The sequence below is a fragment of the Anabrus simplex genome, chromosome 2 (assembly GCF_040414725.1).
Source record: "Anabrus simplex isolate iqAnaSimp1 chromosome 2, ASM4041472v1, whole genome shotgun sequence".
Classification (NCBI taxonomy): Eukaryota; Metazoa; Arthropoda; class Insecta; order Orthoptera; family Tettigoniidae; genus Anabrus; species Anabrus simplex.
The window spans coordinates 1,134,383,496-1,134,405,741 of record NC_090266.1 but is presented as its reverse complement, the minus strand read 5'-3'; the positions used below and the strand labels follow the sequence as shown (position 1 = coordinate 1,134,405,741).

The following is a 22,246-nucleotide window of genomic DNA, read 5'->3' as shown; positions in this document are numbered from 1 at the left end:
TTCCTTTCTGATTTTTTTCTTCAATATTGCAGTACATTTCACCCCATTGCTATGCATACCTCAGACATCTCAATTTATTGTATCTGCCTCATCCATGTACCATCAGGAGGCTTTCTTCTTCTTTAAAAGTAGATCCTAGGATAGAACAGCACGATAACAATTTCCTGAAGTATATAAGGGGTAAATTTTCCGGCAATGATAGTGATAAGTTCATTGTGCTTATGATGGATGAAATTCATGATAAACCATTAATGGACTATAAAGGTGGTAATGTTGTTGGCAAAGCATTCAATGATGAGCAGTTAGCAACAGGTGCATATTGTTTTATGGTTTCAAGTTTGTTATCTGATTTTAAGGAAGTAGCTCACATATTACCTGTAAAATCAATTACTGGAGAATATTTGCATGATGTACTAAGAAAAGTTATTGTAGGATTAGAGGAAACAGGGTTTAAAGTTGTTTGTGTTGTTAGTGATAATAGTTCTGTAAACAGAAAATGCATGCAAATATTTTCACCTGAAAATGAATTGAAATGTGTTTATCCGCATCCTGCTGATGAGAGCAGACCACTTTTCTTTGTGTTTGATAGTGTTCACTTGCTCAAATGTGTTCGCAATAAATGGTTAAATCGAAAGGATGAGAATATGTGCATGAACTTCCCTGATTTTGAAGATAACAGTGCAGTGCAGTGTGTGCTTCTTTTCTTACAATTAAGAAATTATATGATCTTGAGCATGAAAAGTTCATAAAATATGGTTATGGTCTGTCTCTCAAAGGATTAAGTCCTTCATCATTTGAAAGGCAGAATGTAAAATTAGCTCTGCAAGTGTTCAATGACAATGTTATAGAAGGGCTGAAAGTGTTAGGTGAAAAGTGTAAGTTACCATATTATAAAGAAACAGCCTCATATATCAAAATAATAATAGATTGGTGGGCTGTTGTCAATGTCAAAACACCAGGTAAAGGGGTAAGGCTCAACAACAGCTTAATGTGTCCAGTCTCTTCGAATTCAGGGGAAGGGCTTCAATATTTGAAGAAATTCCTACAATGGCTAGTAAAGTGGAGAGATCTAGGTGGAAAAGGTTCATTATCATCTGAAACAATGGCTGCTTTGATATTGACAACTGAAGGATTGTTGATGTTGATAGAATATTGTTTGTCAAAACTTAATTTTGCATATGTCCTATTAGGAAAATTTCAAACAGACATATTAGAGGACAGGTTTGGGAAATATGGGCAGCTTGCAGGAGGGCAGTACAATATTTCTGTGAGGCAGTTGTTTGAAGTTGAAAAGAAGTTAAGGTTACTGTCATCACTGACTCTAAAGATAAGATCAAACGCATTTGGGGAGATTGAAGTAGATGAGTTCTCTGACCCGCCTCCTGAATCCTCTGCCTTTTTGGATTTTGATCATTCATTGTGTAAGAGCATAGATGTACATATAAGTTTACAAGATATTGAAAACTGTAACAATGATATGCCAATTTTAGTTTATTTAGCAGGTTATTGTTGCTATAGTGTCTCAAAATATTTGAAATGTGAACACTGTAAAGGAATTCTCGTTACTGAGGACTTCATTGATGCTGATGATGAGGCATATAATCTAATTAGAAATAAGAGTAGGGGTAGGCTTTTGTTCCCTGAAATGTTTGTTATCAATGTAACAATACATAATTATCTGGTAGTAACAAAATTATGTACAAATTTTGAAACAGAGTTTCTTTTAGTAAATGATAATAGAGAGGTTGCATGTGAGAGTACAATGAAAGTTATTCATGATAAAGAACTTTTGTGGGAGACAGATATGTGTAATAACAGGCATACATCAGAATGTGTTTGTAGAAAACTGGTATGGACTTCAACAAACATTCTTTTGAATAATTACTGTAAGAAAAAAAGTTCCATGTCAAACAATGTATTGACGAGGAAGAAACGTGTTATTTGTCAACAGGACTGAATTTCATGCAAATCTGCATTTATGTCAATAAGTGTGTTGTTGCTTTCAATTTTTTTTGTGGGTGGGGGGACAAAATAAAACATTTATTATGAATTTCGGTATTCTGCCATTCCCTTAATTCTTGAACCTCACTTGATTTTCAGCATTATTTAGAAACCTTGTGTATCAACTACCCCTAATTTTTTCAGAAATAGTTTCTTGAAGGTGTAAGTGACTTTTATATGAAAGAATGAGGGTTTGGGGTAATTATTTTGAGGTTTAAGTAGCCAGATCAATTAAAACATATGGGAAGATGCCATAGTGACATTATGATGATTGCCTCTATTGTCAGCCATCTTGGTTTCGTGCTGAGGCCTTATATCTAGGTGGTGTTGGTTCATTTTGGTTTATAACCAGGTCACTTTACAAGCCATGCCTGCTCTCGTTGTAGTGTCCTGAAGTTATATAATCTAATGCGACTGTAATTTGATCAGAAAATATGATTCTCTGTTTGAAAAATGAAAACCTACAACCTGTTTTCCAGTCATTGACCGGGTCAGGGATGGAATGAATGAAACATATATAGGCTGTTATTACAATGGGGTCGCCACTCCCAAGGTGATTTATTAATGAGATAAATGCTATGAAATGATAATGGAGAGTGTTGCTGGAATGAAAGATGACAGGGAAAACCGGAGTACCCGGAGAAAAACCTGTCCCGCCTCCGCTTTGTCCAGCACAAATCTCACATGGAGTCACCGGGATTTGAACCACGGTATCCAGCGGTGAGAGGCCGACGCGCTGCCGTCTGAGCCACGGAGGCTCCCCTCGCTGTCTGAAACGAATCAAATTGTATGGATTGAAAACAAATCAAAACTTGTACGGGAATTATGACATAATATAACACTACTATTTCAACAAAATACAATTGTACTAAAGTGACAAACCTTAACTAATGTTAAGCAGTGATGAAAACAAAAATAGTAATTCTGACGCTGGCAAGAACACAAAAAGTACGGTACCACTCCAAGTCTTCGTCCAGGAAAATCTTTAAATTGTGCATGAAGAGGCCAGGCGGTAGAGGTGGGATTCCTCGCTCAGTCCCAGGGAAAAACCGAACCTGGAAGGTAAACAGATGATGATGATGAAGAGGCCAACTGTGACTTCACACAAGTAATATTGCCGATATTTAATATTACTGATGTAATTTACGTGCTTCAGTGAACATATGAGCATACTGCATAGTGTTTTGTAGGCTGTCGTCTTTAGAATAAGTTTGGAACACTGTGCGTCTATGTCTGCCATCTAGCGGAGAAATTTTGTCGCAGCCTAGTCGCAAAAAGCCTCGCATACAGCAGGCAGTATAGGAGGATCGAGACGGCGGTGATTGGTTTACATGTTCACTTAGTATTTTAAACGTATCTGTAAATTTTCATGTTTCTAGTGAAGCGATAACTCATCTACTAAATAATAATAATAATAATAATAATAATAATAATAATGTTTTTAACATGTTCGTTTCCTTAGCTAAATTGTCAACGTAGTCGTCTTTCGTTCAGAGGGACACGGGTTCCATTCCCAGTCAGACTGTGTAATTTAATAGTGTCTGGTTAATTGTTCTGGTTTGACGACTGAGCGTGTGTCTCAATACGCATCTCTCCATTGTCTCATAGCACACTTCACTATCAACCATGAGAGAAACACGCAATAGTGAATTCATTCTTCCACATATAGGGATGGCATTACAAAGGGCATCCGGCCGTTAAACTGGGCCAAGTCCACATGAATGACACAGGTCTCACACGCGATCACACCAGAGTGTGGTAAAAGTGGAAGAAGAAGAAGAAGAAGAAGGTTATTAAGTTCCTTTCTTTCTTTCTCTTCTTTCTATTTCCTTAATCCGTTTACCCTCCAGGGTTATTTTTTCCGCTGGACTCAGCGAAGGATCCCACCTCTACCGCCTCAAGGGCAATGTCCTGGAGCGTGAGACTTTGGGTCGGGGTATACAACTGGGGAGAAGGACCAGTACATCGCCCAGGCTGCCTCAACTGCTATGCTGGACAGGGGCCTTGTTGGGGATGGGAAGATCGGAAGGAATACACAAGGAAGTGGGAAGGAAGCGGCCGTGGCCCATTTGCCTGGTGGAGAAATGGGATGTCACGGAAAAGCACTTCGAGGATGGCTGAGGAGGGAATCACCCCACCCCCTCTACTCAGTTGACCTCCCAAGGCAGAGTGCACCCCGTTCCAGCCCTCGTACCACTTTTCAAATTTCGTAGCAGAGCCGGGAATCGAGCTCGGACCTCCGGGGGTGGCAGCTAATCACGCTAACCACTACACCACAGAGGCAGACTTTTTTTATTTTTAACGTGTCAGTAAATTTACCGATAAGGGTCTCTCATATTTAAGAACTCTTATATGTGTCTGTGCGACGTAATGAAAATTGGAAAAAGTAAATACCACCCATCTGTGCAGGGATTCAATTTTATTTCATTGAGCACAGGAGACGTGCGCCTAACCAACCAACCGGGCGAGTTGGCCGTGCGCGTTGAGGCGCGCGGCTGTGAGCTTGCATCCGGGAGATAGTAGGTTCGAATCCCACTATCGGCAGCCCTGAAAATGGTTTTCCGTGGTTTCCCATTTTCACACCAGGCAAATGCTGGGGCTGTACCTTAATTAAGGCCACGGCCACTTCCTTCCCAGTCCTAGCCCTTTCCTGTCCCATCGTCGCCGTAAGACCTATCTGTGTCGGTGCGACGTATGCCAATAGCAAAAAAAAAAAAAAAAAAAAAAAAAAAATTAGGTCCTCCTCCAGAAATTACACGAGACTTGCAGCACAGCCAGTACAACTCACTTTCCCCTCGAGTTGCTAAATCCCATTTTCCAGTAGAAATTTGATGATGATGATGATGATGATGCTTGTTGTTTAAAGGGGCCTTACATCGAGGTCATCGGCCCCTAACAGTAGAAATTTAGTGTGGTATTATAACCAGGAGTGTGTTTGGTGTTCGCCTGTTAGCAGCGGACGGAGTTGAACTGGAAGTGATCTGAAGTGGCTCTGTCCTTCAAGCTTGTAACTGGGTAACATTGACATTTACTAGAAGCAGTTTGCATAGTAGCTGAAGGTCCCTGCTATTTCTCGCGACAAAAGTTATACTTACAGTATGGTCTTCGCTTACTAGCGCACACTCTAAAATAGGTGTGCCCAATTTCAGCGCACGATATTCCCGTTAAATATTGTTTAACAAGGATAACTGTCATGTAGTGTAAAACTGTTTTGTTTTTGTTCAGCCTTGTCCTTGTTCTATCAGCTTCGGCAAGCCAAGATTTTTTTATTTTATTACAAGTTGCTTTACGTCGCACCGACACAGATACAGACATGGACAAAAGTATTCATACCCCTACCCATCCAATACAAAATGCTTTATTGCTGGACCAATACGGAGTACAGGAAAAAATTACAAACCCAAACGTATACCTTGTACAGCAGTGATCATTACAAAGCACTCCATGCGTACTCCATGACACTACTTGTCTGGACATAAGTATTCATACCTTACGTGTAGAAATGAGGTTTGAACGAGTAAAAAGGAACCTGTGTTGTTCCGTGGCATTAGTTGTGTAGTAGATGCAGACAGAGATGGACTGATCAACTGGTCATAGACGGTACTAGTCCAATGGCGAGGAAAACCAAGGAAACGTCTGTTGAAGAGAGACGACTTATTCTACGCCTTCACCACCAAGGAAAATCGTATTCCGAGATCGGAAACATCATTGGAAGAAGTAAACCAACTGTGCAAAGCATCATACGAAGATTAACAGGACAGGATGTTCTTATAAGCAGGAAAAGAAGTGGACGTCCGAAGAAATTGACCGCACGAAAAGAAAAGTTCATAGTAAACACAATTTAAAAACAACCACACACGACATCTTCGGCAATAGCATCGCAGCTGGCAGAATATTTCCATCATGCAGTGTCAAACAAAACAGTAAGGAGGGTCCTTCATCGTGCTGGGTATCGATCTTGGGTCCCAAGAAAGAAACCGCACATTACGAAAGTGAATTAACGGAAGAGACTGCAATTTGCAAAAGAATATGTGACGAAAGATAATGCGTTTTGGTCGACGGTGATGTTCAGAGATGAGAGTAAATTTAATATTTTCCGAAGTGATGGACGCATTTTAGTGCGGAGATGCCCTAACACAGAGTTCGATGAGCAGAACCTCGTTACCACTGTGAAGCATGGCGAGGGTGGGGTGGCCGCTTCAGGTGTCGGGGAGTTAGTACTGTATTTATGGACAGATTTCAATATTTGAACATCCTGAAAGAAAACGTTCGCAATAGCAACGAAGAGCTTGGGATTGCTAATGAGTTTTACTTCCAACACGACAATGACCCCAAACATGCGACGGAAATTGTTCGTTTGTGGGTACTCTACAACACGCCGCACACATTAAAAACACCTCCCAAATCGCCGGATACCAACCCCATCGAGCATCTATTAAGTGAATTTGGAGTCTAGACTAAGAAAACACCATATAATAAGTAAAACACACTTGAAACAGTTACTACAACAAGAATGGGGAACATTTCATCTGAACTAACACGGAAACTGGAGTTCTCAATATCCAGCAGGTTAAATGAAATAGTATACAGGAAAGGCAAACAAACGCGCTACTGATCGAGTTGGTAATATCTGTTTCTTCATTGAGTTGTGAACACTTCTGGAATACGGTATGAATACTTATGTCCAGATAAGTAGTGTCATGGAGTACGAATTTGTTGCTTTGCTATGTACTGTTATTTACTTCCAGTTTATTTTGTGCTTTTTAATGTACACTCCTGTACAATGTATACGTTTCGGTTTGTAATTTTGACCTTACTCCGTATTGGTCCAGCAATAAAGCATTTTGTTTTGGATGGGTTGGGGTATGAATACTTTTGTCCATGTCTGTAGGTCTTGTAGCGACGATTGGACAGGAAAGTGCTAGGAGTGGGAAAGCGGCCGTGGCCTTAATTAAGGTACATTTGCCTGGTGTGAAAATGGGAAACCACGGAAAATCATCTTCAGGGCTGCCGACAGTGGGGTTCGAACCCACTATCTCTCGAATACCGAGCCAAGGTTGTACGTTGTTCCTGCAATATTTTAATTTTATCTCTAATCTATTAGAGTACAGTAGAATCCTGTTTATCCAGTACCGAGCTCGATAGCTGCAGTCGCTTAAGTGCGGCCAGTGTCCAGTATTCGGGAGATAGTAGGTTCGAACCCCACTGTCGGCAGCCCTGAAAATGGTTTTCCGTGGTTTCCCATTTTCACACCAGGCAAATGCTGGGGCTGTACCTTAATTAAGGCCACGGCCGCTTCCTTCCCACTCCTAGCCCTCTCCTGTCCCATCGTCGCCATAAGACCTATCTGTGTCGGTGCGACGTAAAGCAACTAGCAAAAAAAAAAAAAAAAAAAAAAAAAAAATGTTTATCCAGATCCCGTTTATCCGGTCCGTTTATCCACCCTGATATGTATTTTTTTCGAACTATTTTGGACAGAGTAGAGTAAGCTTCGCCTTAATAGCGGCTAGTTTTTACTAGGCTTGGGGCCGGTTTCATCAACGTGGGTTATAAAACCTTAACCCCGAGTTGTACAGTTTTAACTCTGAATTTGACTATTGATTCTGTTTCATCAAGGAGGTTACCACACGCAACACTATCCTCCACCACAATAACACGCAGTTACCTACACATGGCAGATGCCGCCCACCCTCATCGGAGGGTCTGCCTTACAAGGGCCGCACTCGACTAGAAATAGCCAAACGAAATTAAAATTAAATCAAGGAGGGTTAATTTTAACTCTAGGTTAAGGTCAGAGTTAAGTTAACCCCTCCTTTCACGTGGGTTAAACTGTTAACTCGAAGTCAAAAGCAAAATGACGCCCTAAATCATGCGTTTGATGCAGAGTTGCTTTATTTAGATTTGTTAAAGGGTCTTCCTAACAGAAATAGGCCTAGAACAAGAGGGAACGACTTTCAAAATCTATCTGAGGAATAATTTCTGATGAGGTATAGACTGTTAAAAACCGTGGTCAGTAAAGTCGTCGATGAAATTCGCGAGAGGTTAGAATACACAGCTGACCGAAACAGGCCTCTCTCTCCTATACTAAAGGTATTGTTTGCATTAAGGTTTAATAGCACAGGGACGTTTCATGTAATAGTCGGAGAGAACAAGGGTTATTTTTCTGTCAATTGTCAAATAATAACTGATTCTAACCTCAAAATTAGTTATACAATTGCAAGATGGCCGGTAACGTGGACAATGTTATTAAATTCCCCTGTTTTTTCCCATGTCTCCTCCTTTTCTTTTAATTTTACACCGTCAGTCTTCCTGCATTCTATAAGGCTTTGGTACTAGGTGGCTAATTCAATAAGTATTGTTTTTTTCTAAAGCAGAAACATTCGTGCCCCTATTCTCTTCTGAACTTCTTTCATATTTCGATCACTGCAATCGGTTCTATCACGATCTCGAAAGAATAGCCTAATATCTACCACGCAACTGAGGAAGAAAACAAAATACGTGCAAGAAATAAACAAAAGAACCACATAAGAAGTGTGTTCATAGTCTCTGATTTTTAGTCACTGACTGCCTCATTGATCCGTACGGAAGCTGTTTCCGGCGAGGGTTAATACGATGTTAATTAACCCTCTACCGAAATAGCTTGGTGAAACGCGTGACTCGTAAGAATAAGTTAAAATATTGATGCTAGGGGCTTTACGTCGCACCGACACAGATAGGTCTTATGGCGACGATGGGATAGGAAAGGCCTAGGAGTTGGAAGGAAGCGGCCGTGGCCTTAATTAAGGTACAGCCCCAGCATTTGCCTGGTCTGAAAATGGGAAACCACGGGAAACCATCTTCAGGGCTGCCGACAGTGGGATTCGAACCTACTATCTCCCGGATGCAAGCACACAGCCGCGCGCCTCAACGCGCACGGCCAACTCGCCCGGTAGTTAAAATATTAACTCTAAGTTACCAACCCAGAGTTAGAGTATATTTAACCCATGTTGATGAAACCGGGCCTTGTAGCTTTACATTCGGGAGTCAGAGCGGCTGGTCCCCACCGTTGGCTGTCCTGAGAATCGTTTTCGCGGTTTTACATTTTCTTGCACTAAGGCGAATGCCAGGACAGATCCTTTCATAGGCCACGGCCGCTATCCCCTCACACTCCCTGCACCTCAGACTACCTCTACAAATCCCCTTGGCCTGAGAGAGTGTTACCCTCTAGGAGGCCCACCGTACTCCTTCAGGGTACGGAATTAAAACTTAATGAAAAAAGTATTTTGTTCGTTTATGTATAAAAAAAAAAGAATGAATGAATTCGTATGAAATATTCTTCACTGCGGATTCTTTGTGGCACTGCTTAGAAGCGGTCAGAGCTAAGGTTGCCATAAGGCTCAGGATGAAATTCACGACACCAACATCGACAAGTTTCAAACATAGGCGCCGACTCCAAAGGGAGCACTTGCCCGCATGCATATAGTGCTACGGGGTCGCAAACGAATGTATTTGGTTAATTCCATGTGAACTGTCCCATCCATAACCAAAAGACACACTTGTTATATGATGTTAATGTTAAAAATCAAATAGAGAAATACAGTAATAAGAAATCATACGTTAAGTAAAATACCTACTTTACCGACCATTCCAAAATTATATAAAATTCAATATTATTTGCATAGATTTTTAGGTAACAGATGGGACATGCCCTTCCAAAAGAATTTGAGCAAAATTTTAAATAATTTGCTGTGATTTTTAAAATTCAGGATATTTAGGGATTTTAAAAAAATCAGTCAGGACGTCGGGACACATGCTGAAATTCAGGACAATCCCCCTTTTTCAGGACGTATGGCAACCCCAGTCAGAGCAGTGAGAATTATTATTAGACATATCCAGGCTGACTGTAAAATACAATTATATTAAGGGACTGTCCGGCAAGATACGAAAAATTATGAAATGCTCTTTATTTTAGATATCCTATAAAATGTTATGCTTTCTACTTCAAATATAAACTACATATTTAAGGGTATGTATATGTATTTGTTAAATGAACATTGATCTCATTGTATGTTTTGTTCTTGCATATTTTAATTCTCCTCTAGCACTTTTCGATTGTTGCCGTGTTGCGCCGAAGAGTAAGATTTATTAGTATGCCACAGCATATTGCTGCTGTGTTCGCCTGAAATTCAGTACAGATTCGCCTCGGATATTCTCGCGTCATAAGGTGGTAACATACGTAAATATGTACTGTATATCTAGAACTTGCTAAATCCCGGCAGTTGTTATGAATAAATGAATACATAAATAAATACAGAAATAAATAAATAAATACAAATGAGCCTAATACGTAACAGCCTGGCGACCGTGACCTTAACCCTCAATAAAAAAATGTAAATTAATAATAATAATAATAATAATAATAATAATAATAATAATAATAATAATAATAATAATAATAATAATAATAATAATAATAATAATTTGAACGAGATAAGCATGATTCCGTTGTATTAAGAATACGCACGAAGTTTACTACAATGTTTGTTGATTGGGGTGGGGGGGGGGGGCAGGAAAATGGAAAAGAAAACATGCAGGGCAGGGCTGAGTGGCTCAGACGGCTGAGGCATTGGCCTTCTGACCCCAGCATGGCAGGTTCAATCCTATCTCAGTCCGGTGGTATTTGAAGGTAAAAAAATGAAATGGCGCATGTCTTTTAGTGCCGGGAGTGTCCGAGGACATGTTCGGCTCGCCAGGTGCAGGTCTTTTGATTTAACTTCCGTAGGCGACCTGCGCGTCGTGATGAGAATGAAATGATGATGAGGACGACACATACACCCAGCCCCCGTGCCAGCGAATTTAACCAATGATGGTTAAAATTCCCGAGCCTGCCGGGAATCGAACCCGGGGCCCCTGTGACCGAAGGCCAGCACGCTAACCATTTAGCCATGGAGCCGGACGTATTTGAAGGTGTTCAAATACGACAGCCTCGTGTCGGTAGATTTACCGGCACGTAAAAGAACTCCTGCGGGACTAAATTCCGGCACCTGGGCGTCTCCGAAAACCGTAAAAGTAGTTAGTGGGACGTAAAGCCAATAACATTATTATTATTATTATTATTAGACGAATGCAGAGAAATATGCTGGCCTTCTGGCCTCAACTTGGCAGGTTCGATCTTGGCTCAGTCCGGAGGTACTTGAAGGTGCAGAAATACGTCAGCCTCGTGACGGTAGATTAATACCACGCCTCAACATCACCTTTCCAACACAAACCTTGCCTGGTAACGCGTCTGACATGCAAACAGGCAGGTACTCCTGTAGTACCATTTCCCACTCCTCCCTGCTATCTATTTTCTCCTTAGAAATTAATAGCTTGTCAGAGGCAATTATTATTATTATTATTATTATTATTATTATTATTATTATTATTATTATTATTATTATTATTGAAATGACGTGGTCCTTAGTTGGCCGAAACGAAACAATAATAAGAATATGATGAAAATACCACGACCAGGCCGACATGGCGGAATACCTGCAACTCGCCCGCGAAGCCTGCGACCGTTTGCTGGAACGTAAGGAATTCTGTCGAAATCTCTCGGAACACGAGTCAGACAGCGATTTTTGGCGGGTTACTTGTAGTCTTCCCTATTCCTGCCCCGACGTAATAAACTTGGCTCACAATCCAATGTTCCTCAGCTATGTTGCAATAATAATAATAATAATAATAATAATAATAATAATAATAATAATAATAATAATAATAATAATAATAATAATAATAATCGGCAGCCCTGAAGATGGTATTCCGTGGTTTCCCATTTTCACACCAGGCAAATGCCGGGGCTGAACCTTAATTAAGGCCACGGCCGCTTCCTTCCAATTCCTAGGCCTTTCCTCTCCCATCTTCGCCATAAGACATATCTGTGTCGGTGCGACGTAAAGCAAATAATAATAATAATAATAATAATAATAATAATAATAATAATAATAATAATAATAATAATAATAGTTCGTGGTGTGGGTTACCGTAAGCACATCCTAATTCGTGAACCATGGACAACGGCTGAGTCGCCTGACGTGGACCTGCGAGTCAGAATACCAGTTGCTATGGAATAGGAGTGGGCATCACAGACATATTCTGAGTCAAGGCCCTCGGACGTAATTGTTTTAATAATATTATATTATTAGTATTCATCGTGAATAGACGTTTTCTCTTCTGAAGACACGGTAAAATCCCAAAGGATACGGGCCGTGAAAGCAAGAATCTAAATAATAATGATATTGTAATTGAAACCGACTTTCAACCTATTAGGTCGTGTTACGTACATTTAGTACGTGTTGAAGAGATGTTAAGTACAGAAGAAAAATGGCCAACCAGACACCAGTGGGATCCGAACCCACAACCTCCCGATTTCGCGTCGGCTGCTCTACCAATTGAGCTATGGTGGCCTAGGCCATCTTTGTTCTGTTGGAAAGGATCTGAGCTCCAGGTCTGGTACTACTACCATCACACTGTAGAGTGCGTTTAAGTTGCCCGTTGAGGGCCAAGTCAATGAATATTGAATTTTCACGACCGCATTGTAATCGAAACCGACTTTCAACCTATTAGGTCGTGTTATGTACATTTAGTACGTGTTGAAGAGATGTTAAGTACAGAACAAAAATGCCCATAACATGTCTGTGTCGGTGCGACGTAAAGCAAATTGAAAAAAAAAGGTATGTATATATATATATAATCAGTACAACTTATTAAAACTGATTTCCATCACACTTTACACAGGCTTTGGACTGTCAAAATGATAATTATCATCCTACCATTTTGGCGTGTTTAAAATCAGCCTTCATAGGTTTCGTCATTTTTTCATACATTTGTCGTTTAAAATCCATTAAAAAATGTGTAGATGTTTTTAAACTTTCCTTTCCTTTGTCTCCACTGAAAACTAGGATTATTTCTTCTAGTCCGCCATCTACCAGAAGAAAACTGCTACCATCGGTCATTTTCAAGATTTCTTCATTAAGAATAATGTCACCACGTTCTTTTGGCTCTTGTTGATTTCCACGCTCGTTACTTCACTGATTTTGGAAGGTCCTCTTCAACGATTCTGCGTGGGGCATTTTTGTCACAAAGTCATAACCTGAAACGACCATATTGATTAATTATAAAATCTTAATTATATTATTAGAGTATATATTAAAACATCTAAATATATTGGTCTCATTCTTATTTTTCTTATTTCTAACCATACGATGCATTTTTCAAAAAATCATAATAACCAATTTTGTAGATTACGCTCTATAATTTTTGTTCGGTCAAAATTTGCTTTTAAGTACGGTACCATATAAAGCTAAAAATCGTACACACACACACACACACACACACACACACACACACACACACACACACACACACACACACACACACACACACACACACACACACACAAAAAACACTTTTGGTCAAGAGAGTAGAAGAGCTCCAACAATTGTTTCCGGATGTACAGGCTATGCCAAATAATAGTACACTATATTAGTAGTAAATATATGAATTTTCGTAAATACACATTGTTATTTATTGCCCTATAATATGATTTGTAATACAAAATTCATTCTTGCTTTATTTTACCATATGGCACGTGTACTTTATATTAATATCAGTGGCGGCGCGTGACTTTCATCACTGGGGGGTTCAAAAGAAGAAAAAATTGCCTCCCTCCCTCCCCCCCCCCCCAACCTCTCCTCTCCCATCTCAGCCAGCTTCTCTTCCATCGTGGGCCGTAACCTCCTAAACTAAGATGACATAAGTTCTAGAGATGTGATCAAATACGAGAGGAGCAGAAAATACGGTAGGCCTACATGCCGAGTTTTACCACATGCAAAATAAGAAATAACTGCTTCATTGAAGTCCGCAGAGTCTCGAACAAAGTTCCTTTCAATTTACAACATAGCACGAGCAATAAGTCTATCCTCGGTCATTGTGCTGCGCTAGAAAGTCTTTATTCTCTTCAGGGTAGAGAAACACCTTTCTGCTTCCGATGTCATGGGAATAGTAACAACTATATTTAAAAGTTTTCATTGGTATTACCTTGCCGCTATTCTTTGCCTCAATGATTTTTGAGTTAAGTTTCTCTCCAAAAGGTAATTATTCCAAAGAAGGCAAATGAATAGATGTTTAGTAAGTAATGATGTATTTGGGACAAGATATTAATTGGAATTTGACAGTTTAATGTGACTTTAGCTAGTAACGATGCTTTTCAACACTAGCGCTAGTTACGTGCACTATTCTCTGTTGCCTAGTCAAATTCCCGTAAGGCCAACAGATGGCAGGCACATACCCCAACCCCAACAACACGACTAGCTAGTCTTGAGACAGTGGCCTATTGCGCATGCGTAAAGAACAGAGATCCGTTTCTGCGATATCCTGGTCTTGCCTTAGTGCTGGATTTCTTCCCCCCGGACCTCGCCACTCCCTTCGCCTATGTACGGACGGAGAGATCGCCTTTGCAAGGGGGTTCATTCCAGACAAGTATCCAGCCACAGACCTTGCGCAGCTCACATGAATTGAAAGCCAGTACGAGTATATTACGGATAGAGGGACTTAGCAACAGCTTCGAGATTGACAAGGGAGTTATGAAAATTACGTAGTTGAGTACAATTTGATATAAACTGGAGGTTCATTGCTCCATACCAGAAACCGCCACTGATTAATATAACACGAAAATTATTATAATATAAATAAGGATATTTCTTTACTAACCTTTATTATGAAGATTTCCTATTTCATCGGTGTATATCTCACATAACTGTGTAGTTTCTTCTCGAGCCATCTTCTTGGCGTTACACACATGCTTCTTCACTTCTAGAGCAGCGACATCAGGTGGTCCCACTGATCTCTATACCTGGATGGCTGGTAGCTTGGGTAGCAGTAAGCCGAATAGAATATGACTGGCGTACTAAGATGGCAGCGAGCGCATGGTGCAATAGACCACGAGGAGCGCGCTTGATTTGTTTATGCTTAGTCCAGTGACGCCAGGCCTCTTGATTGTAGTTCCATGAGTGTTCTGTGCTGTGTTATTGCAAAGTAAATAGTAGTGTATTTTACGAATTTAGGTTCGTTGCCTTGTAGTATACTTGTGGATTACAAGATTCAATTTAAATATGTATGTGCTTATCTGAAATATGAATGAAGAAACATTCTACGGGGTATTAACATACCGCAGTGTTCAGCTTATGGATGTACAAACAGAACCGATCAGCAGAAGGAGAAATCATTTCATCGGGGAGTTTTATACTGTACATAAGAATCTTCCTAGGGTAGTGTTTTGAGTTTTAGGTTTATTGTATCTTATTTCGCATATTCCGGGAGCAAAATGGCAATTAATTTTTGTAGGTTTCCTTTCTCGAGACCCGAACATCTAAGATCATCGATTAGGAGTATCAGGCGGGAGAATTGGGAGCCTTCTAAAACAGCTGTTCTCTGCTCGGATCACTTAGAGGAAGACTGTTTTGATAGAAATGGACAAACTGTGCACCTTAGAAGTGATGTACAGCCAACTGCTTTCAGTTTTACTGAACATTAACTGCAGGTAAAGATTTATTTATATTTTTTTACTTCTCATAATTAAACTGACGGTTTCGATGAAATAATTGACGTGACCTTATAACAATCTTAGAAAATGAAGTCTGGAGGAATTCTAGACCTTATTTACATCAGTAATAATTATGGGTTTCAGACACTGGAGTGGTGGGTGAAGGGAAAGTGTGGTGGGTGTTTGGGACTATCCCATTACACTAATCGTGGTATTTGGGACTCTTTTAACTGGTGTTACATATTTCTGATGATGACTATCAATATCGCTTTGCTAGCTGAATTTAATTAAAAAGGTCTGTAATAGTAAATTAAGCTGCAGGTAATGTGATATATTGACAAGTTTTGAATATTTGCTGGTTTTATAAATGTGTACATTTGCTTCAATGATATCTGAATTTGATAATATGTGCGTTATTTCATGGAAACAGGAAACAGAAATTCATTATCAAGCACCGATTACGATATGTCGAATCTAGGCCTGTATAGTGAGCTACGTTTATAGGTACTCATTTTAAGAATGCATAATTTCGTGGCATACATGTATACAATTTACAGCAATGTTTCCAGAAACTGGTTTTCATTCGTATTGTGTTACCCGTCGCTAATTGCATGTATTCAGCTTCTAAGTTAATATTTGTCGGCCGTTATTATACACTCATGTTTATTGCTATCCCGGAGATTTACTGTCCTCGGAATGACGTGTCAGTGATCCCAATGTCCTTATGCTTTGAGTGAACATGTCTCTATATTTTTAATTATTCCAATGCGCCATTAATTGCGACTTAAAATTGACTATATTTTCATTGCTTCCTCATAAGGAGAGCTCTAGGTTGGGTACGCCAACATGGCGAACCGCGCGCTCAACTTGGCGTACTTTCTCCTGCAGCGGAGACCTGCCATCAGCGATCCATGTATAGAGATCAGTGGGTGGTCCACACAAATGTTCGGATACAAAAAGTACTTGTTCATTTTTCGACCGCATCAATCCCTTACAGTGACTTGACTTTTGGCGTAAACATAGCCACGTAACAACACCTACTTTTGTTTCTCTATACTTACGGTACGCGTAACCATTATAATGAGCGGAGGGCCTACCCCTCATCGTGGTAACAATTTTCATACTCAATACTGCTAACGCTATGGAGGTTAGAAGTAAAGTGAACAAAAGTATGGGTATGCGCCCCGAACCGGCGGCGGAAGCGGCCGCAGCGGAAATCCCCACTATTGTTCGCATTAGTTACAAAACTACCTGGTAGATGTTTACAAACACAATGTTAAAATAGGAAAGCTAATCAAGGGTAGATGGGATTCTCAGGATAGTGTTCGCAGATTTCCGGCAACGAAATATTTACCAAGACCTGGGAAACCCTGGTCAGGTAGTAATAATCCCTAGTGTGCGCAAATTTCCGCTTTAATGATGTGTTCGCAAATTTCCGTGTTCGCACTTTTCCGGCATCCGGCGGCGGCCCCACCTGCTATGCTGAACAGGGACCTGGGCGGGGGATGGGTGGATTGGGAGGGATAGATAAGGAAGAGGGAAGGAAGCGGCCGTAGCCTTAAGTTAGGTACCATCCCGGCATTTGCCTGGAGGAGAAGTGGGAAACCACGGAAAACCACTTCCAGGATGGCTGAGGTGGGAATCGAACCCACCTCTACTCATTTGACCTCCCGAGGCCGAATGGACGCCATTCCACCCCTCGTACCACTTTTCAAATTTCGTAGCAGAGCCGGGAATCGAACCTGGGCCTCCGGGGGTGGCAACTAATCACACTAACCACTACACCACAGAGGCGAACAAGAAATAGTACTACGGGCAGATAATTCTAAGGCTAAGTTACATATCAGTACGACAATTAGTGTGACAGTATTAATAATAATACTATAAATTGGAAATATAGTAATAAGAATAATGGCTGAAGAGCATAGGCCCAATAGATTAAGAAAAGCCATTCACACAACATACACACAATGACTCACACAACTCAGTTCCCAGGAAAAACTTTCTGCAGGTAGATTTAAATGTTGGTCGGGATCTTGGTGTTTATGATTATCTTACAAACGCCTTCATCTATGTACAACACATTGCATTACTAACCATTACAAAAACACGCAATAGTGAACGTAACCCTCCACATGGGGTTGGCGTCAGGAAGGGCATCGGGCCGTTAAACTGAGCTTGTATGTTCAGTCTTCAGCCCTAAGGCTGGTTGAATACTCAACAGCTCTGCCATCAGCTGTCATACATGGCCTAGGCATCACCGAAGAGGCGTACTACGGAATGAGAAGTGAGGTAGTTTCCCGTTGCTTTCCTCACCGAGCCAAAAATTGCTGTCACATATCAGTCTGCCAAGCCCACTGAAATGTATGCACCAACCGACCCTATGAGCAACATTTTCACACCATTCATAGCAGGGACTGGCTGCATAAGGAATGGCATTACTAGCATCGCTCATACCTCAGTCACTTTCATATTGCCAAAGCCAAGGATAAGACAGAGACAGATCAATGAAAGTAACAAAATTGCTCTAGCCTATACCAGAAGGCATAGTGCACTGTAAACACTAGGTCCTGCCAGCAAAGGCATAAACTGAGCTTAATCGACATTAATGATGACCCAGTTAATTGAGAAAAAATATATGTAAGGATATAATAATAATAATAATAATAATAATAATAATAATAATAATAATAATAATAATAATAATAATAATTAGAGTTCAATTTCGCATCCACTACGATCGGTCTTAGGACACAATGAATTACTGAAATTTTGCGCTGGAAAAGGGTTCTTCTTCGTGAGACCGAATCCACTGACACGGCTCCCTAATAAGCGGTTTGGGTCACGTAGCTTTATTAGCTTGAATTCGGGAGATACCTAGGCAGCTCTGAAGATGTTTTTCCATGGTTTCCCATTTTCACACCAGGCAAATGTTGGGGCTGTGCCTTAATTAAAGGCATTTTCGCTTCCTTCCTAGTCCTAGCCCGTTCCTCTCCCATCGTATTTATCTCTGTCGGGGACGTGAAACATTTTCATTTTTTTTTTTTTAAATTGACTATCTATACACAGATTCGGTAACACAGCGCTTACGATATGAGGATCTAACCGAATACAAAATACAACCTGGTCAATAACAATTAGGAGAATAATATCTTATGTCCGCGGGACTTGAAATGGTGTCTTAATATTATTTCGAACAAGCGCGGAAGTGTCCAGGGATCTGTCTACCATAGGATAACGGGGTACAGTACAAACCTCGTACAGGTGCTGGGATCCAGTTCTACTGTGGAATGGGCTGTCTGCTTACCCACGATGCAGAGACTACTTACAGCTTAGAGTGTAGTTTTATGCTTTGTTCTATTCACGGGCAAACTTGCCCAAACCTGACCAAAAAATCGACGATATAATGTTTGTCTTACACAAATTTATCATTTCATAGATTATCGTTTCCCTGACCTATTTGAACTTATTTGAAGATGCCCTTTAAGTGAGAAAAAACAAACTTTCGATTTATTCCCGCCACTTCCATAGTAATTCAGAATGTTGCTTTTCTGAATACAACAACGGTTTTACTGAAATAAATTTATCTATACATACTGATCACATCGAGCCACTTTTTAGGAACGAATGTGCTGTTTAATGCTGGTGCTTTACACTACAACTTTCCCTCCATCTGTAGGGTTTTTGTTACACTCACGGAATGGGGAACGTGCAAGTCAAGAGGTTCAGAGCGCTCTAGCGGACTTCCCTACTACTACTAAAATGTGTTCCACGGCCGACTTGATGCGTTGCTCTAGCTAGCGCAGCCAAGGATCCAGTTGGCCGTGATGTTTTCATTCCTCTCCTGAAGGAGGAGGCGGGCCTACGGACTTCCCTGAATCACAGCGCAATCTAGCGCTGCGAGTTGCTAATGCAAATAGTGAGCAAGGAGCGATCATCGACGGATATGTTCATTTATGATGGATTTAATGCCGTGAATTTCATACCCCAAAAAATGAATCAAATAATACCACAAACGATATTTCAAATGATATAATACGTGTTATATAAGAGAAGATTTTTTTCAATTTGCTTTACGTCGCACCAACACAGCTCTTATTGGCGACGATACAATAGAAAAGGGCTAGGGGTCAGGAGATAGAGAGTGGGTCTCGGCCCATAAGTGGCCACGGCTGGTCCGTGGTCCAACAGCTCTGCACTCTGACCGGCCAACCGAGCAGAGGAGGGGTGGCCACGCATATACCGTGGCTCTACGCCTCTGCATTCGGGAGACGGGTCGGGGCTGGACCTCAAGGCTGGCCTCAACCGTCGGCTGTCCTGAGTATAGTTTTCCATTCTCCTGCACTAAGGCGAATGCCAGGGGCAGTTCCTAGTATAGGCCACGGCCGCCAACCCCTCACCTTCTCCGAGCATCTCCTTCGCCGTAACAAATCTCCCAGCTTGAGAGACGGCGTCACCATCTAAGAGGCCCGCCTCCCCCTTCAGGGGAGGAATGAAAACATTTTAGTAGTAGTAAGGGTTAGAATCGGGAAGGCAACGACCGTGGCCTTAATTAAGGTACAGCCCCAGCATTTACCTGGTGTGAAAAAAGATTAGTCGGGCTAAGTTGCTCAGACGGTTGAGGCGCTGGCCTTCTGACCCCAACTTGGCAGGTTCTATCCTGGCTCAGTCCGGTAGTATTTGAAGGTGCTCAAATACGTCAGCCTTGTGTCAGATTTACTGGAACGTAAAAGAACTCCTGTGGGACTAAATTCCGGCACATCGGCGTCTCCGAAAACCGTATAAGTAGTTAGTGGGACGTAAAGCAATTATTATTATTATTATTATTATTATTATTATTATTATTATTATTATTATTATAAACATGCTCATTGTAACTTGAGTCACAGGAGAGTTGCAGAATTTTGCTCTGAAAAGGTTTCTTTAACGTGCATGTCCATCAACCAATAAAAACCTGTCACATTTAGCCTAAAGAAGTAATAACATTTACATATGTTAACAATGACATTTACAATAAGATACAAAAGTTGAAAACTAGAAAAGCGGCCGTTAGCCTAGATGATGATTTTTCATGTTTTCAGAGGTAAATGTGGTAGTTAAAAATAAATGTGATAGAAAGGAAGGTCTTAAAAGTAGGACTGTTAGGCAGTACCATATGGCTGATAAAGCAGGCATGAAGCAGTTTCTAAAAAGTAATTATGATCGGTGGAAAACGGTAAATAAAAATGTAAACAGACTCTGGGATGGGTTTAAAGAAATTGTTGAGGAATGCGAAAACAGGTTTGTACCATTAAGGGTGGTAAGGAATGGTAAAGACCCACCTTATTATAATAGAGAAATAAAGAGACTAAGAAGGAGGTGCAGACTGGAAAGAAATGGCTGTGGAAGTAAGGAGAAATTGAAGGAACTTACTAGAAAATTGAATCTAGCAAAGAAGGCAGCTAAGGATAACATGATGGCAAACATAATTGGCAGTCATACGAATTTTAGTGAAAAATGGAAGGGTATGTATAGGTATTTTAAGGCAGAAAGAGGTTCCAAGAAGGACATTCCAGGAATAATTAATGAACAAGGGGAGTGTGTATGTGAGGATCTTCAAAAGTCAGAAGTATTCAGTCAGCAGTATGTAAAGATTGTTGGTTAGAAGGATAATGTCGATATAGAGGAGGAGACACTAAGGCCAAAGAAGTAATAACATTTACATATGATAACAATGACATTTACAATAAGATACAAAAGTTGAAAACTAGAAAAGCGGCTGGAATTGATCAGATTTCTGGGGATATACTAAAGACAATGGGTTGGGATATAGTACCATATCTGAAGTACTTATTTGATTATTGTTTGGTCGGAGGAGCTATACCAGATGAATGGAGAGTTGCTATAGTAGCCCCTGTGTATAAAGGAAAGGGTGATAGACATAAAGCTGAAAATTACAGGCCAGTAAGTTTGACATGCATTGTATGTAAGCTTTGGGAAGGCATTTTTTCTGATTATATTAGACATGTTTGTGAAATTAATAACTGGTTCGATAGAAGGCAATTCGGTTTTAGGAAAGGTTATTCCACTGAAGCTCAACTTATAGGATTCCAGCAAGATATAGCAGTTATCTTGGATTCTGGAGGTCAAATGGACTGTATCGCGATTGACCTGTCTATAGCATTTGATAGGGTGGATCATGGGAGACTACTGGCAAAAATGAGTGCAATTGGACTAGACAAAAGAGTGACTGAATGGGTTGCTATATTTCTAGAAAATAGATCTCAGAGAATCAGAGTAGGTGAAGCTTTATCTGACCCTGTAATAATTAAGAGGGGAATTCCTCAAGGCAGTATTATCGGACCTTTATGTTTTCTTATATATATATAAATGATATGAGTAAAGGAGTGGAATCGGAGGTAAGGCTTTTTGCGGATGATGTTATTCTCTATAGAGTGATAAATAAGTTACAAGATTGTGAGCAACTGCAACGTGACCTGGAAAATGTTGTGAGATGGACAGCAGGCAATGGTATGTTGATAAACGGGGTTAAAAGTCAGGTTGTGAGTTTCACAAATAGGAAAAGTCCTCTCAGTTTTAATTACTGCGTTGATGGGGTGAAAGTTCCTTTTGGGGATCATTGTAAGTATCTAGGTGTTAATATAAGGAAAGATCTTCATTGGGGTAATCACATAAATGGGA

At 40.5% G+C, this 22,246-nt stretch overlaps 1 protein-coding gene across 2 annotated transcripts in view; it reads left to right on the top strand.

Annotated features, from left to right (window-relative positions):
* The window catches only part of LOC136863343 (uncharacterized), a 215,677-nt gene that overhangs the window by 162,783 nt on the left and 30,648 nt on the right, over nt 1-22,246 (top strand). The window lies entirely within an intron of this gene.